This window comes from Cupressus sempervirens, chromosome 4 (genome assembly GCF_028749045.1).
Source record: "Cupressus sempervirens isolate cs-2001-9-10 chromosome 4, ASM2874904v1, whole genome shotgun sequence".
In the NCBI taxonomy this organism is placed as follows: domain Eukaryota; kingdom Viridiplantae; phylum Streptophyta; class Pinopsida; order Cupressales; family Cupressaceae; genus Cupressus; species Cupressus sempervirens.
In genome coordinates this window covers 168,841,491-168,865,618 of record NC_143121.1, presented here as the reverse complement: position 1 = coordinate 168,865,618, position 24,128 = coordinate 168,841,491, and positions in this window count along the sequence as shown.

The following is a 24,128-nucleotide window of genomic DNA, read 5'->3' as shown; positions in this document are numbered from 1 at the left end:
CAAAATCACCAGAGAGTCAGAAGAATTGGGTGAGAAGCAATTGGTGTTAGCTGTAGGTCTCTACAATCCATGGTTTGAAAACATCACTTACTTTTTAACATGTGGTGAATGTCCAGAGGGCCTTAATGCAAAGCAAAGAAGAGACCTTAAACTAAAAGCAGCTAAGCATGTGATCTAGGATTGTAAGCTTTTCAAAAGAGCTATTGATGGTACTTTCCTTAGGTGTGTAGATAAACAATAGCAAGAAAAGCAATTGAAGACATTTCATGATGAAGCTTGTGGAGGACATTTCTCTTCTTTAGTCACATCATTTAAAATACTAAGGCAATGCCATTACTAGCTTGGGATGTTTGAAGATGCATATGCTTGGGTAGAAAAGTGTGAAAAGTGCGAGATGTTCTCCGGACATCCTCAACTAGTTGCTCTACCTTTGAGACCTGTTATCGTCGAAGGGCATTTTCAACAGTGGGGCCTTGACTTTGTTGGTCCTATTAGCCCTACATCCAGTGTTGGTCATCAGTATATAATAACTACAACTAACTACTTCACTAAATGAGTAGAAGCTAAAGCTACAAAGAAGACTACTTCTGAGGTGGTGTGTGAATTCATAAAAGAAAACATTTTGGTCAGGTTTGGTGTTCCTATTAAAATAGTGAAGGATAATGCATCTTATTTTTCTTCTATCAAAATTATTGATTTCTATTTTGAGTATGGGATAACCGTTGGTCATTCATCTAATTATTTCCCTCAAGGGAATGGACAAGAAAAGTCTAGCAATAAGAACTTAATTAATATTGTTAAGAAGCTAGTCTTAGATAATCAAAAGACCTAGCACAAAAAGATTCATGACGCACTCTGGATAGATAGAGTGACATCCAAAAGGGCAATTGGTATATCCTCTTTTGAACTAGTTTATGGAACTAAAGCCAATCTTCCTCTACCTCTGGAGTTAGCCATGAACAAACTCATAACAGTAATTGAGGATGATGTCTATAAGGATGGTCTGGAGAAGAGGATCCTATATCTGAGAAAACTCGAAGAAGAAAGGAGAGAGATTGTAGAGCACATTACACAGCACCAGATGCGAGTGAAGGAGCTTTTCGATAGAAAGATAAGACCCAAAAAGTTTTTGATAGGAGATATGGTGTTGCTTTGGTCAAAGAAAGGTTTCGAAAGGAATGCATAAGAAGTTTGATGCTCTGTGGAAAGGTCCATTCAAAATTCAATAGGCATTTGAAAAATATTCTTTTAAATTGCAATATGAAGATGGTGAAGTACTACCCCTGACTTATAATGGTCAAGATCTCAAGCTCTATCAAATTGCAAATTGAAAATAGGTAACCCCTGTACTGTACTATAGTTAAGATTAGTGTCTTGTGTGTCTTAGTTAGCCTTTCCCCTTCCCTTTCTGTTTTCTTGTTCTGTGTTTTCTTTTTGTTTTTTTTTGTGTGTTGCCACCTTTTATCGTGTTTTGCAAAACTAGAGATTCTAAGTTCCTTGCTTTGGCATACTCTACCCAAGTCCCTAGTAAGAGCCAGCTATTACTCCACTTTTCACCATGTACCAATTTGGCAAAGTGGAGATTAACTTGTATTGTGTTTAGCCTGGTTGAGTCAATCCTTTCTTCCTCAACTGATAAGTATCTCCATCGGGTTTGCATCTTTTCCCTTCTCTCGCATTGTATGGTCAGGTGGGTTTTCTTTATCATCATGAGTCTTTTGGGTAGTTTAGGACCTTGCTCGATGGAGATTCTTGAATTATGTTACTTCAGATGAGCTTACTTGTAGCTCATTTTGTTATGAACCTAAAGGAAGTTGAACTAGTAGAAACTCTAGTTTCATCTTCTCCTTGCTAGGTTTTCGCACCTCGAAGGTGAAACTCTGCCGAGATTTACAAATGCAGTTTGCGAGCTTAAATAAAGAGAGACGGATTATGTTATGGATAGATCATTCAAGTATTGCCATGTTTTCACTGTGGGAATCATTCAAAACTCATTAAGATGATCCAAAAAAAATATTGGTGGAAAACTCAGAAATAACTTCTCCTCGGTGGGTTTTGAAAGAAGAAGTCAATTTTCTGAAAAGGCATTTATGAAAAGGTAAAGTGAGTCAATGGGTCCCATTTTTCACTTGCAAAGCCATTTTTATATTTTCTAAAGACTTAAATTAAAGTGGTTAGGGCAGAGAAGGTAAAACAAGGGCAAAAGTGGAAAAGTGGAAATCGCCTTCACTTTCGTGGGTCTTCTACCCTCGATAGTAATTTTTTGCATGTAATGGAAAATTGTTCTTTCAAGCATAGTAATTGTGTAAATTGATCATGGGATGTTTTAGGAAAGATAATTGAAGAAAATTAGTCGAGTTGGTGAAGGTATTTTAAACAGAATCTAGACAGGCGGATTTCTTTCCAAGGAGTACTCTGTTTCTATTTCTTCAAAACTCAGTAACAATGGGAAAGTAAGTCTATAATTAAAGAAAGTTACTATTTGTCCAATGAGAATAGTGAAAAGATTGGGAAAAATCCATTAGAACCCTCACATTTACTAATTCAATAGATTTATCCTTAAATTCGCTCGTGTGGCTCAAATAATGAAAATCAAAGGACAGATTAAGAGTTCTTATATAAAGATAAGCATAATAGATTTTATAATTACCACTTTCTTTATTAAACTATTATGCCATTGTATTGAATAGTGCTCTCAAAAAATTTCAAAGTTACAAGGTTTACTCTTGGCACTTTTCACAATTGTTGAGTTTCAGTTCACCTCAATATCAGACAAGATGGCCACAAGATTTGATGGTTTTGATGGGCTGGGTGGAGTTAAGTAAACATGGCAGAATATTACAAACACTTCACTCCATTTCTTTGACATGGAAGACTTCCAAAGAAGACTAAGGATGGAGCCAATTCACCTCATAACAGAGAAACTTTGAGGAAGTGGATTAGTAGAGGCAGTCAGATTTTCAATAGCAGTACAATCTCCAGAGTTGATTATTGAATGCATTAATCATTACAATTCAGATACAAAAACAAATCTTATTACCAGATCAAATAGTGCTAATCTCAATTGATAGGCAAGCAATAATGATAGGCAAGCAATAATGAACTGCCTATAGATTCCAGAATGAGAGGAGTTCTCTAAATTAATAATTGGAGGAGCTATGTCTGAGTTCTCCCTGAAGAAGATGGTGTGGGGAAAAGAGATCATGAGTTCTTGGTTCCAAAAGCTAAGGGGAGCTAAGAGTAAGGTCCCTAAAACCCTTTTTGGCACTGATCTCAAGCCTGAGATTGTGGACATTCTGGTCCTCTTGCATCGACTTAAAGGTGAGGTAGGAGCCCTTGATTTTGTAGAACAATACTTCTTTTTGGTGCAAATTATTTTCTCAGATACACAGTATGTTGATTGGCCGTATGAGGTAAGTGAACATCTATCTAGGGCTCTTAGTGTCACTAAGTTCTACAATTCATTTTATATGTCTTCTTTCTTGATATATATGTTGGCTTCCCTACAATTGTGGCTAGGACTCTCCAGAATAGAGAATTTTCCTGATGATGTGAAAAGCTATAAATTTTATACATGCATGTAGTTGCAAAATAGTTATGCGGAGTATATCTAGGTAAATGATGCATTCATAATGAGAATATATAGGGAACTCCAAGGATGTTTGGAGTGGAGATTTAGTCTAGAAGCAATGGCGGTCATCAATCAATTTGGCAGTTGTTTCATTCAATTCTCATCTTTTTCTTATTTGCATCTTGCAAGGTTTGATGGATTTCCTCTAAAGTTGCCTAGATACCCAAATGACATGATTGTACACATTAAGATCATGAGGCAAGTGATTCAAGTGAACGTGTTGAGTGCCAGGTTGAGGAAGAAGGGGTATGAATTCCCCATGAAATTTGGGGCCTATAGTTGTGAGTCTCGATCTAATGCTAAGAACATGCTCAAGGTATTCGAGAACAAATATGGACTTGAAGAATATGAAGTGGTAAGGCCCATGCCCATGTTTGATCCTAATGGATATGTCAGAGATGTGCTTCAAATTGGAAGCGTAATCAAGCACATAGCTACCATAGAAGATTACTGGGTAGATTGTAAAGATAAGATGGAGAGCCAAGATCGGGCTTTTGCTAGATTGATAGTGGATCAAATAAACACATATGGCATTAACTTAGATGTAGAAGGGCTAGAAGATGATGGGAAAAATATGTATAGCAATACATATTTGACTAAACTAAGGAATACACCTATCAGTTTTGAACCCTATGTGGATATAGAGGAAGATTTTGATGTTATGATGGCTCGAATCATCAAGAGGACTGGGAAATGGGTTGAGTGGACAGTAGAAAAGGGCCAGAGTAAGAGCAAGACTACTCAAGCTTCTGTAGCTGTTGCTACTCCCACTTCTTCTCAGAGTGCCACATCTAGTGTTACAACTACAGCTGCTAGGGCAGTCCTCTACTAGTTATTGAAGCCCAAGCTAGCATCGAAGAAAAGAGGATTGAAGAGCCAAAAGATGGTGTTAATGCTCTAGTCTCATCTCCTCATGTTACTCCAACTCCATCTCCTCATCATTTCCTTGGTCCATCTACAAGCACTCCTCTTTTGAAGCCAAATTGTTCCCCCCTTCAGATAGTAGAGATCAAGGATGAAAAGAGTAGTAGCAACGAGTCCACAGAATTTGATGAAGCTGGGAAGAAGACTCAAGAGGAAGAGAAAGACTCGAGTTCATCTAGACTTCTTTTTCAAGATCCAAAGAATCCTTTTTTTGCAGCTACTGTGGCAGTGACTCTGGTGAAGAAGAAAATGTTTAGTGATTAGTACAAAGTCTTAGTCAGTAGACACCTTAGAAAGGAAGAGAAAGAGAAAAGAGGAGAATATCCCTGCAAAACATATTGTGTCTCAAGTAGTTCGCTCTGGGTCTACAATAGTGAAAGCTAAGAAGTAGAAGACTCTATCAATACTTGGGTAAGATCCAAAAATAGGACACTTAACCATAGAGATAGAAAACCCAAACAAAGCAGGGAGAATTGAAGACATGACACCTAATGATTTCACTCTACATTTAATTGATCTTGGAGAGGCTAGACATGATATAAAGGTGGGCCTATGGAGATGAAGTAATGAGGTGATAGAAGAACAACTAGAGAGCCTCAAATTGTCAAAAATCAAGATGAAGGCCAAGATAGAAGAATCAAAAAGATTTATTAGGAAGTTAGTTGTTCCATTGGCAACCATTAGTGGTGTGCCTGCTACTCAGAACCCTACAGTAGAAGAAGTGCAAGCTTTCATCTCACAGCTTCAGAAAGATAGGCATTTTGGCTAAATCAGAAAAGAATGGATTGAGAAAATCAATGCAGATGGAGTTGCTCTGATTGATCAAATTGGAAATGTTATCCTTCGATTGGAAACTGAGAAGGATAATATCATATCTAATCAGAACACTTTGGCCGTAGAGAAGGCAAGATGTGATGAGTGCATTTCTCTCCTAAAAATGATCATCCAGATGAAGGCAAAGGAGGTGGTTGAAGCAAAAAATTTGAAGAAAGGGACTGAGCCTCTATTTGAATGGCTTCAAAGCATGCAATTTAAGCTAGAGATGATTCAAGAAGCTAAAGGGGGACTCAAAGAAACATGGGAAAAAGTGAGGAAGACCCAAGATAGAGCATTTGAACTCATGTGACAATTGCACACTGACTTACAAACCAGTGGGCAAGGGAATGCTCTTATTGGGGTAGAAGTAATGAAGAACAACTTCTCCACATACTTGAGTAATCTATCTGGAATGACTTCGAGTAGTGTAAATAGAGTGGTAGAGTTGAAGATGCTTGGTGGATGCGTACATGTGGCTGCTAAAGAATTGACAAGTCAGCTAAATCCAACGAAGGAGCTAGCTCGAGAGCATTCAAAGTGGCTCTTAAGATTCACTAATGTACATGTGTCTAATCACAAAGAAATGATTCCAATTATAGTTGTTGCTAAAGCATATAGAGCGAAAACTGAAAAAGGAAATAAGTCCAAGTGATTCAATTGATGCCCCCTTTTCATTTTTTTTTGTAAACTTTGCAAATTTTTAAAATTTTGTAATGCAACAAACTGGCATCTTGCCATTTGCCATCCTCAGAAGATGAACTGATTAAAATTCCTATTGTAATGGTCATCTCTCAAACTCTATATGTATGAAGTTGAATGATTAATGGAGGGTCGGAAAAATTTTTGGTTGGAAGTACTTTTTGTTGCAAAGATAATTGAGAGGTATTTGATATCAATTATTTTTTGTTCCTGTAGAAGTTAGTTAGTATTTTCCTCATATGGTTTGAAACGGAATGAGGAAGAAACAGAGTTTTACTTCCCCTATTCATAATATAACGAATGAATGTGATAAGTATTGTTATTGTTCACTCAAAGAGGAATCCTTTATGTTATCAATTTATTGGTTAAAAGATAGATTTAAACTCTAGTAGTTTAGTTTGCAGGGAATTTTTATGAGTTCATAAGATGTGTGGATGTGTAAAACTAATTAATTGATTTGAAACTTCTTGTTGACTTGAGTTAGATCTTGTTTAAGGTTAGCTTGGTTATACCTCTACTACTCTCTTGTTAAGAACACACCCTTGATTAGATAGTAGGAACAAACATAATTCACTAAAAATCTATCAGAGGGAGCTGTACCTATCAATTCAGAGAAAAGTCATTCATCTACAGGTGGCTTTTCAAACTGTTGTAACCAGATGTTGTTCTAAGAACTTGAAAATTTAAAGAGTCAAAATCAAGGGAACAAATTTTTTTTACCAACACCTTGATCATGCAAAACAACTTTTTTCAAAAACATTCATGCACATCCACACCCACTTCTCATTTGGAAGATTCAAAAGTCTAAAAAAAACAAACAATTGAGCATACAATTATGGATTATCATAGATGACCAACCATAGATTTTAAGGAAAATCTTAAAATCCCATTGGTTCCAACAAACAAGAATCCAAGCCATACATTTTTAAACATCCGAGAGGAAAATGTAGTACATGAATTTTAGGCCCACCTATAGACCCAACTCCACAACCATTGCTAGCACATGCCTCTAAGAGAGATAGGTTATCCAAAAGCTTCTAGATCATCCAATGCTCAACTTCATAACCTCTATACAATCTAGGTAATAAAAGAGATGCCTTTCAATACCCATGCCTCACGAATTATTCAACTGTCAACCAAGAGCTCTAGATCAATGTCATTTCAACATGACCAATTACTCTATTTTATATGTCTTTACCATCCTTTGAAATGTTTGTTGTCTCATGAAAAACTAAATCAACTACAAGAATTTCACTCATCATGGGATTAAATATTAGCCAATTTCTTCACAACAAATGCCTTCAAGCTCTAGAAGCTAAGAAATCTTAACAAAAGAAATACCCAAAACTAGAAATGTCATAAATCATCATGTGCAAGAAAACATGCAACTCACAAAATTGAGCTTTGATACCAATTGAAGGGAAATGAGAACACCCTAGAAATTCATATGCGATCAGTATGCAGATCCTATAACCAATAATTTCTTGAGTAGCTACTAATAAGAAAATACAAGTGGATACTACGTTAACATAGTTGATTTCCTACAATTAAAACCTTAAAGGATAGTGATTACAATTTACAAATCTAAAAGAATTCGGCAACATTACCACATACATATTTATTATTCAATATTCATAAAAATAGAAGATTTAATATTCAACAATCAACCATAAAGCTAACATATTATTCAACAAAAAAATACAATAAATTTTCAGCCTTCACATAAAGATTTACATCTTGCTCAACTCTAGATAAAATCCGGTACCATAACCCTATACAAAAAACTTCTCATCTCTCTCTCTTACATCTTTTCAATAGCTCATTGTATTTACAAGGTTTTCATACAAAACGAAGCAATTTTTGAAGCGTCTACATTCAATGTATTTACAATTTATTTAGAAATTTTTTGATATAAAATAGACTTTTTGTTTTTTGCTTGAAATCTATCCATTTGGAAGATTTCGTAACATTTACCATGTTACAAAATTGCATTATAACAAACCAATAAAGAATCTTAAGATTGAGACACCTTATCCTAACATAACTTTGCTTGGGGTGAAATTGAAATGATAACCCTTAACTTTCCCATCCTTTTGGCTTTACTTTTTTTCACAATTTGTAACTCAAATCATTGACTCTTAAAGTTTTCTTAAATTTTGAGGTTTTAGATCAAGTTGAAGAGTTAACCAGGAAGAATGGATCATTGACCCTTAATTATTAACTTTTTCTCAAAAAATAAGATTTTGATTTTTTATTTTAATTTCAAATTTTAGAGAATTTAAAATTAAAAATAAAAATACCAACTTCAAGCATAACTTTTGACTTGTAGCTCTATTTTGTAAAATTGAAGTGCAGGACGAAGTTCACAATGAGTCAAAGAGTTTAGAACCATGAGATCGCCAACATTTCAATAAGTAATGGACCATTTTTATGTCAAAGTATTAATGTTGTTTTGCACATTTTGACAGAAAAAAGTTGGGCTAGGAAAACATCAAAGCAACACTATTCAAACCCAGATATGTTATGGGTAAGAATATTTAAAGAAAAATATATTGGCACTAATGATCGGTAGAGAATCCTAGCAATACAAAACCTTGTAAAGGTATAGGTTATGTGGAATTTTATCTTAGAGTGCAGGATGGTTGTTACTAGCCATTTGATTGGGCAAGTTCGTAATGATGGGATGACACCCTTTTTGAATGACTCATGGAATGATCTCCCTTCTCTGACCTAAAATGGTAAGCTCAATGATTTAAAGAATTTGTTCATGATAGGTAGTGTCAAAATTTTCAATTACGAGGGATTAAAGAAAACCATATTTGGTCAACAATGGGGGTGGAGTTTAGAGAACATTGGGTTATTTAGTTAGCAAGAAGCCTTATGTGGAATCTCTTTCAAATTAAAATTTTCTTGATAACTAGAAAAGAGGATAGGTTAATTTGGTGAGTAGCGAAAAGTGGGAAATATTCTTTTAAAGTGGGTTATTAATTAATGGGTAATCATAAAAATGTGATGGATTGGTCAGCTATGTTATGTTAGGGAAGATATCAAGTCTACCCAATGTTGGCTCCTTTGCATGGCTATCAATTAAAGGGATACTCTTGATAGAAAAATGGAGGAAGAGATGTGGCTTTATAGGGCCTACTAAAAATGTGTTATTTGCAAAGGCTTCAAAGAATATAGACCATTTATTATTGCAATGTAAGTTTTCTATGGATTATTGGGAGATGTTGAGGTCTAAGTTAGGTTGGGTAGGACCATTGCAAAACACCTTGAAGGAAGATTTGGTTGGATAACCCAAGTGGTATTGAAAGCTTTTTTCATCTAAAGTATGGCATATGTGTCCTTCAATTATAATTTCGGAGATTTGAAAGGAGTGCAAGCAATGAATCTTTCAAAGCAGGATGGAACATGTGGAAAAAATAAAAAAATAGAGTCAATCTATCAATTAGAGAACTGATGAGTGTTGCAATTGAACACATCAACCTAAGTATTTCCTACATTATGATGCATAAATTTATTTAGTCAAAATGGCCAAGCATTTGAATAAAGTTTAGGAGTAAAATAGCTCTAGATGGTTCAAAAGATACTAAAAGAAAGATGGTTGAATGGAATGTTCCTAAGAAAAGGTGGATTAAACTTAACTTTCATGGGGTTACAAGGGGTAATTTGGATCCTTCAGGAGGTGGGTTCATTGCAAGAGATTCGATTAGAAACATGATAGTCTTTTCTAGACAAAAACTCAAATAAGAGACAAATAATATGGTTAAAGTGAAAGCGGCATCAATTGCTCTTCAACTATTGAGGATGTTGAATATGAAAAAAGTGCATATTGAAGGCGATTCAGAAATAATTGTTCAAGCCCATACAATAAGGGGAAACTTGTATGAAACATACAAAGGATAATTGATGGTATTATGAGAGTGTTTCATTGATCTAGAAAAATTAAAATAAGCCATGTGAGGAGAATGAGTATTTGAAGCTAATGTTCCATCCAAGTGAGCTCTACCATTTGTGAATGAGGAAAAAATAATTTTAAAAGACTTACGGCCTCAAAAATTGGATTTTCCACTTTCATGGTTCCCCCCTAATAGATGTGAAATTGTATCATATGGTTTATGTGCCTTCTAATTGTTCAAGTCATAGAGTAAGGTGAAAATTGTATGAAACTTACAAGGGGTAATTGATGCTATTATGATAGTGCTTGATCAGTTTAGGGAGTTTAAAATAAACCACGTGAGAAGAATAGGTAATTTTGAAGTTAATGTTTCATTCAAGTGGGCTCTACCCTTTGTGAATAAGGCAAAAATCATTTTAGAAGATTTATGCTCTCTAAATTTGGATTTTCCATTTAGGTGGTTCCCCCCTAATAGATGTGAAATTGTATCATATGGTTTATTTGCCTTCTCTCCCATAATTAGGCTTTATCAAAGATTATACTAAAGGATTATTATGTGTAGTTTGAGGTAGATGGCTAAAGTACAGACTCCATTATCCCTTACTCTTCTAATGACAACAAAGTTTTGCAAGTTGAGTGAGTGAAAAGAAAGTTTATTAAGAAGTGATGATAAAAAAATTAGAGGATGGGATAGGTGATAAATCAAAATCCTTTGCTAGCACTACTTTTAAAGGTGGTAATGTTGAGTGTCATTTTTATGTTATGACAACATAAATGTGAGATAGATTTCTCTCTTAAAAGATTGGTGTGAATCAAACCCAATGTTCCTTTAGCTTGTTTGTCAACTACTTGGGTAGTTCAATTAAGACTAATGTCATTATTCACAAGGAGGCCTTTATTGGTTCTAAAAAAAAAACTTGTAAGCAGTATAAAAGTAAAAAGATTCACAAAACAAATTGTATTTTCTTATTTTTTGATGTATGCAAATTGACTATGCAACTATAATGAATTCCCTAATAAACCAATGATTAGAAAATAATCAAAAAAAGACTAGGGTTACAAGATATTAAAGAAAATTGCATTTTAAAGTAAATCCTTAAAAGAAACGGGCTACCTCTAAATACTTTATGACTTAGATCTTCAATTAGATGAGGAAAAGCCCATGTACCCTAGAGAGTAGTGCAATTGCAACTTCCTAGATGCAATCATCTGATAAAAACTTTAATATGTGAATGATTTGTTATGGCTCATTAGATCATAAACTCACATCTGACGTATGGGCACGTGAGACAAACTAATCTTAACATACTAGTAGAAATCACCTCTCCAATTAGTCACAACAAAGAATTTATAGTAGTTATAAACTCTAGAAAATCTAATGAATGTAGACATTAGTCACAATAAAACAACCACCTTTATTTTTATCATAAATTAGAAGCAAAAAATCATAAAAATGTGATATTCAATTAGGAATAACCACATAATCAACAAGTTGATGCAAAATGTCAACCCAGAATACATTGTACATTTCTATTTTTACTGTGCAGCAACTATGAAATTGAGTTTTCTTTGGAGGGGATTTCTTCTATGCAAAAATAATTAAAAACTATGAAACTCAACAATTTTTATCCAATATTGTCTCCTAACTAATTGCTAACTAACTTGCACATATTTTTATTGATTTATTATGTACATGATGCCATTACATTCTAAAACATAGATAAGAAAAGAAGATGGACCAACAACAAAAATTAATCTTCAACAACTACTTCAAACTATACTTCTTAAAAGATAACCCCAATGTTTTATTCATTCTTACTTTCCCTTAATTGTATCCTTCTTATTATTCTCTTGGGTACCCTCTTTAGTGATTGACTACCCTCTAGTTTTGTTTGTGCTTTTTTAGCAGTACTTTGAGCAAGAATCTTTGGACTCTTTACCTAATTTGCAAGTATCTCCATATTAACCTCTTCAACTTGCTTATCTTAGTTATAGGCATCTTAGTATGTAGGTAGTTTATTGTTCCTCGCCTTGCTATTGGGGAGCTATATCAAAATCTATAATGTCAAACTCATCAGATCCCCAATCCACTCACATGTCCTCCCCTTCTATAGATTCATCTATAGTGATAAGATTATCTTGGGACTGGGGAGGTGCAGCCTATTGGCAATGCCTTCTCCTCTCTTATGTTGGAGTAATAATTTACCTAGTTCTTATGATGAGAGATACAACATCTTCTGAATCCTCTTCTTCTTCCTTTACAATGGACTTCATAAAAGGAAATGGTGTGGCACTACCCCTCTTTCTCTAATAAACCATGCCCTTCTTATCCTCAAGTGTACACACAGAAGGAGGATTTTTCTCTTTTAAATTGATTTATGCCTTTTTAGGAGTCTCCTCTTCTGGTTCAAGCTCCTCTTCCTCAATAGGGACTTTCCTTTCTTTAATTGTCCTTTCTCATAAGTCGCCTTATATGCAATTGGCAAGGAGTGTCTACAAACTATCTCTAGCTTATAAGAACGTGTGGGTGCACAAGTAAAAATTATAACCTTCTTCCCTTTACCCTTAATGATCTTTTGTGGAGCTTCCAATTGTAGTAATCCACCTAGCCTAGCCTTCTACTACAAATTATCATTTTTGAGGTAATCCACCTCAACATTCAACACTGATTGTTCATACACCTTATCCATGTTACGTAGAGGATTCAAAAGATCCTCATAATCTTTGTCTCATGTGTTTCCTAGGATATCCAGCTGTAGGTTCACTTTTGTGAGCTTTAAATTGAATTTTTAGTAATCGCAAATTCTATCCTCATAATCATCAAAATAATTGATCTAGTGATCTTCAATATAAGTCTCATGTACATACTAGTTTCCCTTCACCTTTCTAGTATACCCTACATGATAAAAGATGAGCCAAATTAACTTATATTCCTCCAATGGGTAGTTTCCCACTCTACGAATAAGGTGTGTAATGCCTTCATATCAATGCTTTGTTTTCACCTACTCATGGGTGCTCTCCAACTGCCTACCTATCTTAATAATATCAACTTATGTATTGATGTTTGGTAGCTTGTGTTAAATATAATTATCTATCTAACGAATAGACATGTCTCTTGCTAGCTTGTTCTCAATTTCAATAAAAGGTTGCTGCCATTTGAAAAACACGTGCTGAAGATGACAGTGCTATTACATATGCAACAATCCTCATTTCATAACATGATATAAGAGTAGGTTCCTGTGAAGAAAGTCTTACCGCTGAAAGGAAGATCCTAAAGACCTGAATACTATAAGGACAGAGATTGCAAAAAACTTGCCATGCAGTATAACAAGAAAAGGTTTGATGGATGCGATAACAACGAGTTCTATTTGTATAATGTGCAATCTGATACAATAGCAGTGATAAGTTTCCACATAATAGCATCAACATTGAAAGACGCATATGCAAATCGATATACAAATATGAAGTATTTAAACAACACTTATTGTTACACATTTTTAATGGCATCAACTCCTCGATATTATGTCGGTTAATAATAATGCAATCGAGTGTCATGATCAAGATCATTGTAAATTAGTCGTACGATCTCAAATGAATGCTTGAAAGACCACTGGCAACTGTGTCAACAACTCGAACAAATAGTATATGACACTAAAGGCCTTACGGATGTTTGTCATCTTGAGTGGAAATAAACCTATACATATTAATCCCACTTATTCTCTAAGCTCAAATCAAAGCGCATGGAGAAGGCTCACATTTGTCTTTGTATCATGCTTGATTGATTGTGATTTACATATTCTATTTTAGATAGGGAATTCAACCATTGGAAGGTTTAAAATGCATGATATTTACATTGGTGTCTCTATTTAGGTCTTTGGAGGATTCATATAAGTGCGTAAAGGTCGTTTTGCATAGATTTGTTTTCTTCGGTTTCTTAGTGTACTGATTGCTGATCACCTGCAATTACTATTATGTGCGATTCACACATTTGACTTGTTGATCTTCAAAGGCACCAATAGACAATAGGAATTTATAGAAGTAACCCTACTACAAGATCGGGTTTATTAGAACCACCGCATGAATATATAAAGGACGAAAAACATAACAGGGATTGCATGAAGAAGGAACTTGAAGAGAGATGTGAAAGCCTAGAATACCGCGTGTAGGATCTATGTGTCAAAGCCACCAAAAAAATTCATGCAAGCAAATTGCCTTATGAATGGTGTAGATCGTACTCATTCTCTGCAACATCTTGACACTCATCACGATTCCTTACATTGTAAATTTCTCCTTGTTGAAGTTGATGAGCATCGACTGCACTGAGTGGTTACGTGGGATGGCCTTCTATATATTTGATTATCTTCATAATGAAATCGTGAAGATAAAGAGATGATTTTTTCCTTGGAGAAGAAGTTTGATAAATTCTTGTAGGATCAGGCAGATATTTTATTCGCATTGCATTTGGCCATGGCTTAAGGATCACACATATTCTAGACATCAATGCTAGATAAGAATAGATAGCATAGACTTGGGAAGTGATGAGCTCTCCCATGGTAGTGGTGAGTTATCGAATTGAATAAGTTCTAGGGATGATATGACTCCTGGCAAGGGTGTCCTGTTTGATGAGATGATTGATTTGTCACCTGATAAACTATCCAAGCATCTTAGGTTTAGGGTTCCACATCGATAAGATAGACGTGCAATTAGTGTCACAATTGATACTTCTTTACACTCTCTTATACTAATTTTTTGTTTAATCTCATAGACTTATTGGGAAGGAAAGCCACACATGTAGTTGAATATGGGTTTCGAATGGAACAGAAATGTAGAGGGAATAATTAATATCAGATGAGCAACGTCCATTGGACATTCCATTGTGTATGTGTGTCATACAAACCTGTTGATGAAGTCAATAAGACTTAACATGTTTGTCAAACAAACCTGTTGATGAAGTCAATAAGACTTAACATGTTAGGTCAGTCCGCAACCACATCACAATAATATTAGTTAAAAAGGGCGACAGACGACAAAGTGACCCGCTGGACAAATAACGAAAGGTATATATTAGATATATTAATTTATATGGTCTTGGAACTTATATTTACAATTGTATAATTTTTGGTGTCATATTCTTAGAGAATCTAATGAATTCTTCTCTAAAGCTTATAGAGGAGATGAATTTAAATTTTGTTAGTGCTAGAATAAGAGACTAAAATTTTCATCTAAATAACAGGATAGTATAATCTCTTTTAATGTAATAAGTAATTATTTTGGGCTACAATAAAGTCTAATGGAATAAAAATTAAATTAAATATCGATGTGTACATAAGTATTTATTTATATTTCTATAAGAGCTATTTGCCTTTATCTTTTCCTCTGAGAATGTTATTGCAGGAAAAGGGAGACTGATATTAGATTCAGAGGAAGTCTAATACTTCTCCAAAGGAAACTTTGGATGAGGAACTTAGAAAATTGAGATTAAGAGGGAGTCTGACATTTCATTACAAGAAACCTTAAAAGAGGAGTAGATAAAGGATGTGATTCATCCAACCTTGGATAATCTTGGTCATATTGATTCAGAGGGAGTAAGCCATGTTGAGATGGATTCTTAATTGATAAATAAATTATAGCTGTCAAGAGGATTGCACTTAATGAATATTCCTTGTAACTATGTGATTTTAATGGGCCTAACCCCCTATGTACATCATGAGGAAGTGATGACTTCCAAATGATGTCACTTGTATTTGTAGAAGTTATTGAAAGGTGATGATCTTAAATAACTCAATTTCTTATTATGATGGATATCTTACTTTTGCATGTTGGATGTTCATATGGTAAGCATTATGAGAAATTGTGTGCACATACCTTATAAAAAAAAATTGAGTATCTATTGAATGTTATGCAAATTGATGTTCTAGAGACCATTACACAGAGTACTTGGCGAATATCTTTCATCTCATTCTAGAGGTCCTTACTCAAAGATTTTTTTGGTGAATATCATATGTTGATATTTTGTAGACCATTACCTTATTGGAAACATGGTGAGTAGCAAGTGTTGATACTCTAGAGACCATTACTTAGAGTATTCAATAAATGTCATTAATTATAAAGCTCAATATTCATGATATCAAATGTGATGCCAAAGTGATGGATATCATCTAATCAAAGATATCCTCAATTGTACTAAACTTATTACTTTGAGGTAATACATGTGTTTATCCTCCCTAGCTAAGAGGGAGTGTTGATGTTTGGTAGCTTCTATCAGATAAAGCTATTAGAAACAATAGTCCACCAAGAAAACTAAGACAGATGGGAGGGTGAATTAGTTATCCAATTGTTAAAACATTTATCAACCTTAAAAAATCGTATACATTCAACCAAAGTAAAAAACAACCATAACAAGATGCACATAGATAATTACACCAATTATGTTAACTAGGGATGCACATAGACAATTACACCAATTATGTTAACTAGGGAAACTATTGATCAGAGGGAAAATCCCGGTGGTAATGATGCCCACAAGATGATGTGCTACTATAAATATTCCTTGTTAGAAGATGGACCCTGTTAGGAGTCTATTACAACATTTAGTACATATGAGTCCCTATTAGGAGACTTTGAATCCTTGTTAGAAGATTCCAACCCTGTTAGGAATATTGCCAACCCTATTAAGAGTTGTAGAAGATAGAAGGACCCACTATCCAAGTAGCTTCTAGGGCAAGATCACTGAACTCACTCTCCAAATGATCTCTCAACTATTCTTTAAGAATAATTGTATGTATTGTACTTTAACTTCTTTTCTCTATCCTGTCAACCAAACCAATCATTGTCAGACCTTGTAGACTAGATCACGAACCTCGTATCCAAGTATCTAACTTCAAATCACATAGTAAAACCTCAGCAACAAAATTTCCTTCACCTTATCTCTACTCTGCTCAACTTCACATTCTTCTCTTTGTTTTGCTTACAATCTTTCATACATCTCACATATTCTACTTCATGATAAAGGAAAATATCCTTCCTTTATATCGAATCCATAAAAAAATTCCTTGACTTAGTTGTTACACCTTCTCAATTAATTATTATAGGACCACTTTAAGAACATGTTACACTTAGTGATAACATTAATCTTCCACCTTGCAACTTAAATAACTTTCTGTACATGTGTCATTATGATGAGCAAGCTTGGCCACCTCATCTCTAATATGTCTTCTTCACTTTGGCATCTTAGAATAACAACTCTGCTAAGAGATATAACAAGTTTACTAGAACATGCCTATGTAAACTATCTCAGAACAGTCTTCATCAAAACTTTCATAACTTCTTCCAAACATAATATCTTATGCTTCTAAGGTTAGATACCTATACTAGACACATAGTATGATCTCCCTTTAACCTCTCTTAGTAAAAATGCTCACCTATCTATCCATCCTAACTTGATCTTTTTGTTCTTCTTCTATCATATACCACAGAAAATTGCTATGTTGACATCAATGACAAATACGGTCATGAATGTAATATATCATCATGATAATGATCTAACCATGTTTGTACAATACTCCCCCATAGAAATTTCATCAGCATTCAAGCTTCCAACAATCTTCCCCTTCAGCATTGATGACAACATAGATAAAAAGCATCTAGTTCCAAGTATACCAACTACAAAAGACTATTAATCTTTTCTTTTCATATCCTCTTCATCAATCATTCTTCCATGATATACTTTTCCAACCTATTTTGTTTTACTTCACCAACATGTTTTTCATGCTAAACTTCTCCCCCATTGACATCAATGTCAAAGGTTTCAGCAACCAATAATCTCTGCAACAATTATTTCTGACTAGCTCAAGTGTCCAAAGACACTATTCAAAAACAACATCCAACAAGAGTCCTAGATGAGTATGGTCATCATAGATACTCCCCCATATAGGAAGCATCAGCATTCAGTCTAGACAAACAATAGTGCTAAGTTGGACTAGACTGATGTACTCTTGCATCAACTACTCTGATGTAGGAAGGGGCATAACCTCTAGCATACCTCACAAATACTCAAAAGTCTCTTTGGGAAGAAGCTTTGTTAAGACATTTGCAATCTAATCTTTAGTGCTTACATACACCAATCTAATTTCTTTTTCTACAAATTTTTCTTTAAAGATCTGATATTTGATAGAAATGTTCTTAATCTTAGAATGCAACACTAGATTCTTAGACATATTTACTGTGTTTGTGTTGTCACAATGTATGACAATAGGTTTACTGAATTCTATCCTTATATTCTTTAGCATTTGTTTCATCCAAACAACTTGATTACAATTTTTTTTCCTGTTGCAACATATTCTAGTTTGGATTTTGTTATACTTTGTGAGGTACAGTCCTGCTTGTTGCTTAGCCAAAAAAACAATCTTCCTCCAAGAAAGAAGGCTCCACCATTGGTGCTCTTTTTTTCATGTATACTACCTACCCAATCAACATCAATATAAGCATATAGAGTGAAATAATTAGATCTATCATGCCACAATCTAAACTATGGCATTTCTTTGAAATATCTAAATATCTTTTTGACTATTACATAATTTTATTCTCTAGGATTAGCTTGAAATCTTGCAACAATTCTAATTGCATTTTCTATATCCAACCTTGTTTGAGTTAGATATTACAATCCTCTGATCATAGATCTGTACTTCTTTTATTCAATAGTAGGTGTCTCATCCTTTGTAGATAACTTGTATCCAGTTACCATAGGTGTTCTAATGGGTTTACATATTTCCAAACCAAACCTTTTCAATAAATCTTTCAAATACTTAGTCTGAGAAATAAATATTCCTTCTTTGTCATGCACAATTTGTAATCCTAGATAATATTTCATCTCTCTTATCATGCTCATTTCAAATTCTTTCTTTATTTCTTCTTCAAACTTGTCACTTTCATTATCATTTCCTCCAGATATGATATCATCAACAAATATTACTAAAATGATCAATCCATCATCAATTTCTTTCCAATAGAGATTACTATCTACCATACCTTTTCTATAACCAAGCTTTATCAAATGTGTATCCAACCTTGCATACCAAGTTTTGGGTGCTTTCTTCACGCCATACAATGCTTTCTTCAGTCCACATACTATTTCCTTGTCATTTATCAAAGAACAACCTTCAAGTAATTCTATGTATACCTCTTCTTCAAGTTCTCCATTCAAAAATGTTGACTTGACATCCATCTGATATACTTTGAATTTCTTATATATTGCATATGCTAAGAATAACCTTGCTACTTCTATTCTTTCCACAGGGGCATATGTCTCATCATAGTCTATCCCTTCTTTTTGTGAGTAACCTTTACATACCAGTCTTGGTTTGTTCCTTACAACTTTACCTAATTCATTCATCTTGTTTTTGAATACCCATTTAGTTCCTATCACATTCTTGTTTTCTGGTCTGGGAACTAATTCCCATGTCTCATTCTTTACTATCTGATCCAATTCATCTTTCATATCTTGTTTCCAATAGTCATCTTTACATGCTTCATCCACATTCTTAAGTTCAACTTGAGATATCAAACATAGTTATTTATTGATTTTGCTTCTTGGCATCAAACCTTTATCTTTTCTTCTAATGATCTACTCGAGTGGATGATTCTTTGTCATTACCTAAAGTAAGAGTTTCTATTTCAACTCTTAGCTTAGTTAAAGTTTCTGAGTTTTGTTTCTACCTCGGCTCTCCTTCATTCTGCAAATCATTGTTAGTCTCAAAGAATACTTCATCATTGCTTTGTTTAGTAACAACATTCTCATCATCTGAATTGTAATCAACTATTCTTTCTTGTATCCTGAATTTCTCATCAACTCTTATATTAGTACTTTCCATAATGGTCTTAGTTCTTAAATTATAGCATCAATAAATCATAATTTTCAATGAATAACCAAGAAACTTACAAATATCATCAAACTTACTTCATCACTTCTAGCATCAAACTTACAAATATCATCATTTCTTTTGATATAACACTTACTGCCAAAAATTATGAAATACTTAACTATAGGTGAGTGACCAAACCATAGTTCATAAGGGGTCTTGTTTGTGTCTTTCCTGGCTTGCACTCTATTCATAGTGTAGATTGTTGTATTCATAGTTTCTCTGCAAAACATCTTGGATACATCATTCTCAACTAACATAGCTCTTGTTTCTTTTGTTACTAATTTTTTTCTTCTCTCTACTATACCATTATGTTTAGGGGTTCTTAGAGCTAGTAATTATCTTTTGATTCCATTAGCTTTAAAAAATATTTTAAACTCATGAAGTAAATTCTCCTCCTCCATCTAATCTTAAACATTTAATTTTCATACATGATTCATTCTCAACTCTATTCTTGAATATTTTGAACTTATCAAATGCCACAGATTTCTCTTTAAGAAATGTAACCCACATCATTCTAAAAAAGTCATCAACTAAAATCCTGAAATACCTTTCACCATAGAATCCTTTAGTCTTTATAGGACCACTAAAATCTATATGTACAATTTCCAATTTTTTTGTAGTAGTAAACTTCTTGCTAGGAAAAAAAGTTCTGCAATGCTTTTCCAAAATACACTCCTTACAAATTGTGTTAGTAGGCTTTACAATCTTAGGTAAATCTCTCACTACAAACATACTACTAGTCTTCACAATACTATCAAAGTTGATATGACAGAATCTCTTATGTAATAACCAACTGTCATAATTTGTTCCATCAAACTTTAGACTATCTTTCCTAGACATGTTCGTCATGGATCTCCAAAAGTTATTAAACTTAATATTCAAAGGCTTGATGCTTTGATACCAATTTTTAGAAATAATAGTCTACCAATATAACTGGGGCGGTGAATCGATTATCCAATAATTAAAATATTTCTCAACCTTAAACAATATTATCCATTCAAACAAAGTAACCAACAACCATAACAAGATGCACATAGACAATTACATTAGATATGTTAACTAGAGAAACCCTTGATCAGAGGGGAAACTCCAATGGCAATGATGCCCATAAGATAATGTACTAATATAACTATTTTGTGTTAGAGGATGGACCCTGTTAGGAGTCTATTACAAAATTTAGTAGATATGAGTCCCTATTAGGAGACTTTGAATCCTTGTTAAAAGATTCCAACCCTATTAGGAGTTGTAGAAAATAGAAGGACCCACTATACAAATAGCTTCCGCGGCAAGATCACCAAACTCACTATCCAACTAATCTCTCAACTATTCCTTTTAGAATAATTGTATATATTATACTTTAACTTCTTTCCTCTATCCTATCACCTAGACCAATCACTATCAAAACTTACAGACCAAGTCACAAACCTCAAATCCAAGTATCCAACTTTGGATCACACAATAAAACATTGGCAATGAAGTTTCCTTCACCTTCGCTATGCTATGCTCAACTTCACATTTTTCTCTTTCTGCTTCTTACACTCATTCATACATCTCACATAATTGACTTCATGGTAAAGGAAAATATATTTCCTTTATAGAGAATCCATAAAATAATTCCCTAAGTGAGCTGTTACACCTTCTCAAATAATTATTATAGGACCACTTTAAGAGCACATTACACTTAGTGATAACATTAATCTTTCGCCTTGCAACATAAATAACTTTTCATACACATGTCATTATGATGAGCAAGCTTGGTCGCATCATCTCCAACATGTCTTCTTCACATTTATAATTTCATCATCTCATAATAACAAATATGCTAAGAGATATAACAAGTTCACCAGAACATGCCTTTGTAAACTCTATCTCAGAATGGCCTTCACCAAAACTTGCATAACTTCTTCCAAACTTAATACTTTATGCTTCTGAGGTTAGATATGTATACTAGACACATAGTATGATCTCCCTTTAACCTCACTTAGTGAAAATACTCAATTGTCTATCTGTACCAACTTGATCTTTCTGTTGTTCTTCTCTTAGATACCACCGAAAATTGCTATGTTGACATCAATGAAAAATACAATCATGAACGTAACATATCATCATGGTAATGATCTAACCATGTTTCTACAATACTCCCTCATAGGAATATCATCAACATTCATGCTTCCAACAATAATTATATATGAGATATAATAAATTTATGCATATATAAGTTTATTGTTATATGAGAGAAATTAATATACATTATTATTAAAACAATTATTGAATTTTATTATATTAATTATCTATCTAAAAAATAGGCATGTCTCTTTATTGCTTGTTCTCAATTTAAATAAAGAGGTCATTGTCATTTGGAAAATATATGCCGAAGATGGAAATGTTATTACATTTGCAACAATCCTCATTTCATGAAAATTTGAGGGATATCTTGGGAGCTTCTTATGATAAACTATGGCACCCGAGACTTTGATCTATGTAAATGTTCTAAATGTGCATTAAATATTTATAAATACATGTATAAATATTTATAGATGTGCATTAATATATGTGTGTGTGTGTGTGTGTGTGTGTGTGTGTGTGTGTGTGTGTGTGTGTGTGTGTGTGTGTGTTTGTGTTTGTGTGTGGGCATTATATGTATGTATGTATACACAAATTTGTATAAATATTTATTATGTATAAATGAGTTTAAATATTTATAAATGTACATAATTAGGTATGAATATGAATAAATAGTTCTAAATGTGTATCAATATAAATAAATGTGGTTGGAACTAGGAGTGAGTAATGCCAAAACTTGTTGTCGACTTAAATTATCAAAACCCATCTCCATATCTGACATTTGGATGCAAAATTCTCCCAAGAGACTCTCACTTTTTAGATTTGACAAATGTGCAAATTTTTGAAGATCCAAATCATAAAACACTACTAAGTCAATATTTACAAAGCTAGGGTATAGGTGTTGTCCCTTATTACTTTGGTAGGACCCCTAGTTTCTCAAATTTGAATCTCTCAATGATTCCCATTATCTTAAATGGAAGTGCATGTCTAAGGTATGAAGCTTCTTGTGTTATTTCTTTGAAAATTTTCTAACTTTCTACTCCAAATATTTTAATTCTTTGATTTTTCTAGTAGTATTTAAGGTTATCTATTCATTCTTGAATAGCTCATGGAGATCCTCTGATGCAAGAGCATCCAGAGGTATAAGGGCAATCCTGTGTCACCCAAAAAAAAATGTACTTAGACTTAGTTTTTGTTTCATGTCTTTACATTTTTGGATACCCATTTGGCTCAAATAAAGATTCCAACTCTCATAGTTCAACTATCAGTGCATTTGAAAATCCCGAAAAAATAGGAGCATGTATTTGGGCCATCATTTCGGTAAACTAAAAGGTGTGAATTGGCCAGATGAATCTAATCATGATTTAGAGAATTCCAGAAAAAGAATCAGGTCAATAGGCCCCACGGTTTGAAAGTTATTGCAGTTTTTCAGGTTGTGGAGACCTCCTAAGAATGCTTCAAAGTCAGGTTTGGGGAATTAAATGACCTCTAAAAGGGCCAAAAAATGGGGGACGAGCAAAGCTGGTCCGTAGGACTATAGAGCGCTTCGAGAGCTTTCCAAAAATGTAAACGGTTCGTCAATCGGAGCTACGGTTCAAAAGTTATGCCTCCCGAAAGTTCGGCTACCATTTCTAGATTCTTCTAGATTTGCACCGACTTCTAACGCAGCTTTCAGAACCTTCTATTTCGTCGGTGGATGCCTACTAGCACTTTCTAGAATGTACTCCTAGTCCTTAACCCTCCGGAGTCTATTTAAGGAGATTTCTGGCATTGTAAAAGGCAATTCGGATTGGAGCTTGAGAGGAGTTGCTAAAAGGAGAAATATTCTCCACATTTATGCTATTGTAAGCCCGTAAGGCATGTCTTGAAGTTTATTTTCTCTGCACTGTTTGTACTAGCATATTTTCTCAGTTAATATAATTTCCCTTTTCTATTGTGTCCATTCTGTTGTTGGGTCGTGTCCCCATCAAGTGGTATCAGAGCGGGTTTTCCTCAGTGTGTAGACAGAGCACCGGCTGTGAAGCAGTTTGCACCAGGACTGTGTGGTTGTGGGTTCGAGTTAGAAGATGCCTTCGCGAAGAGAGCGTGGCGGAAGGGCCAGAGCTATTGATCTTGAGGAGGTTAGAGCCCTCCAGAGACAAGTACAAGCATTGCAAGAGGAGCTTCGTAGAGGAGC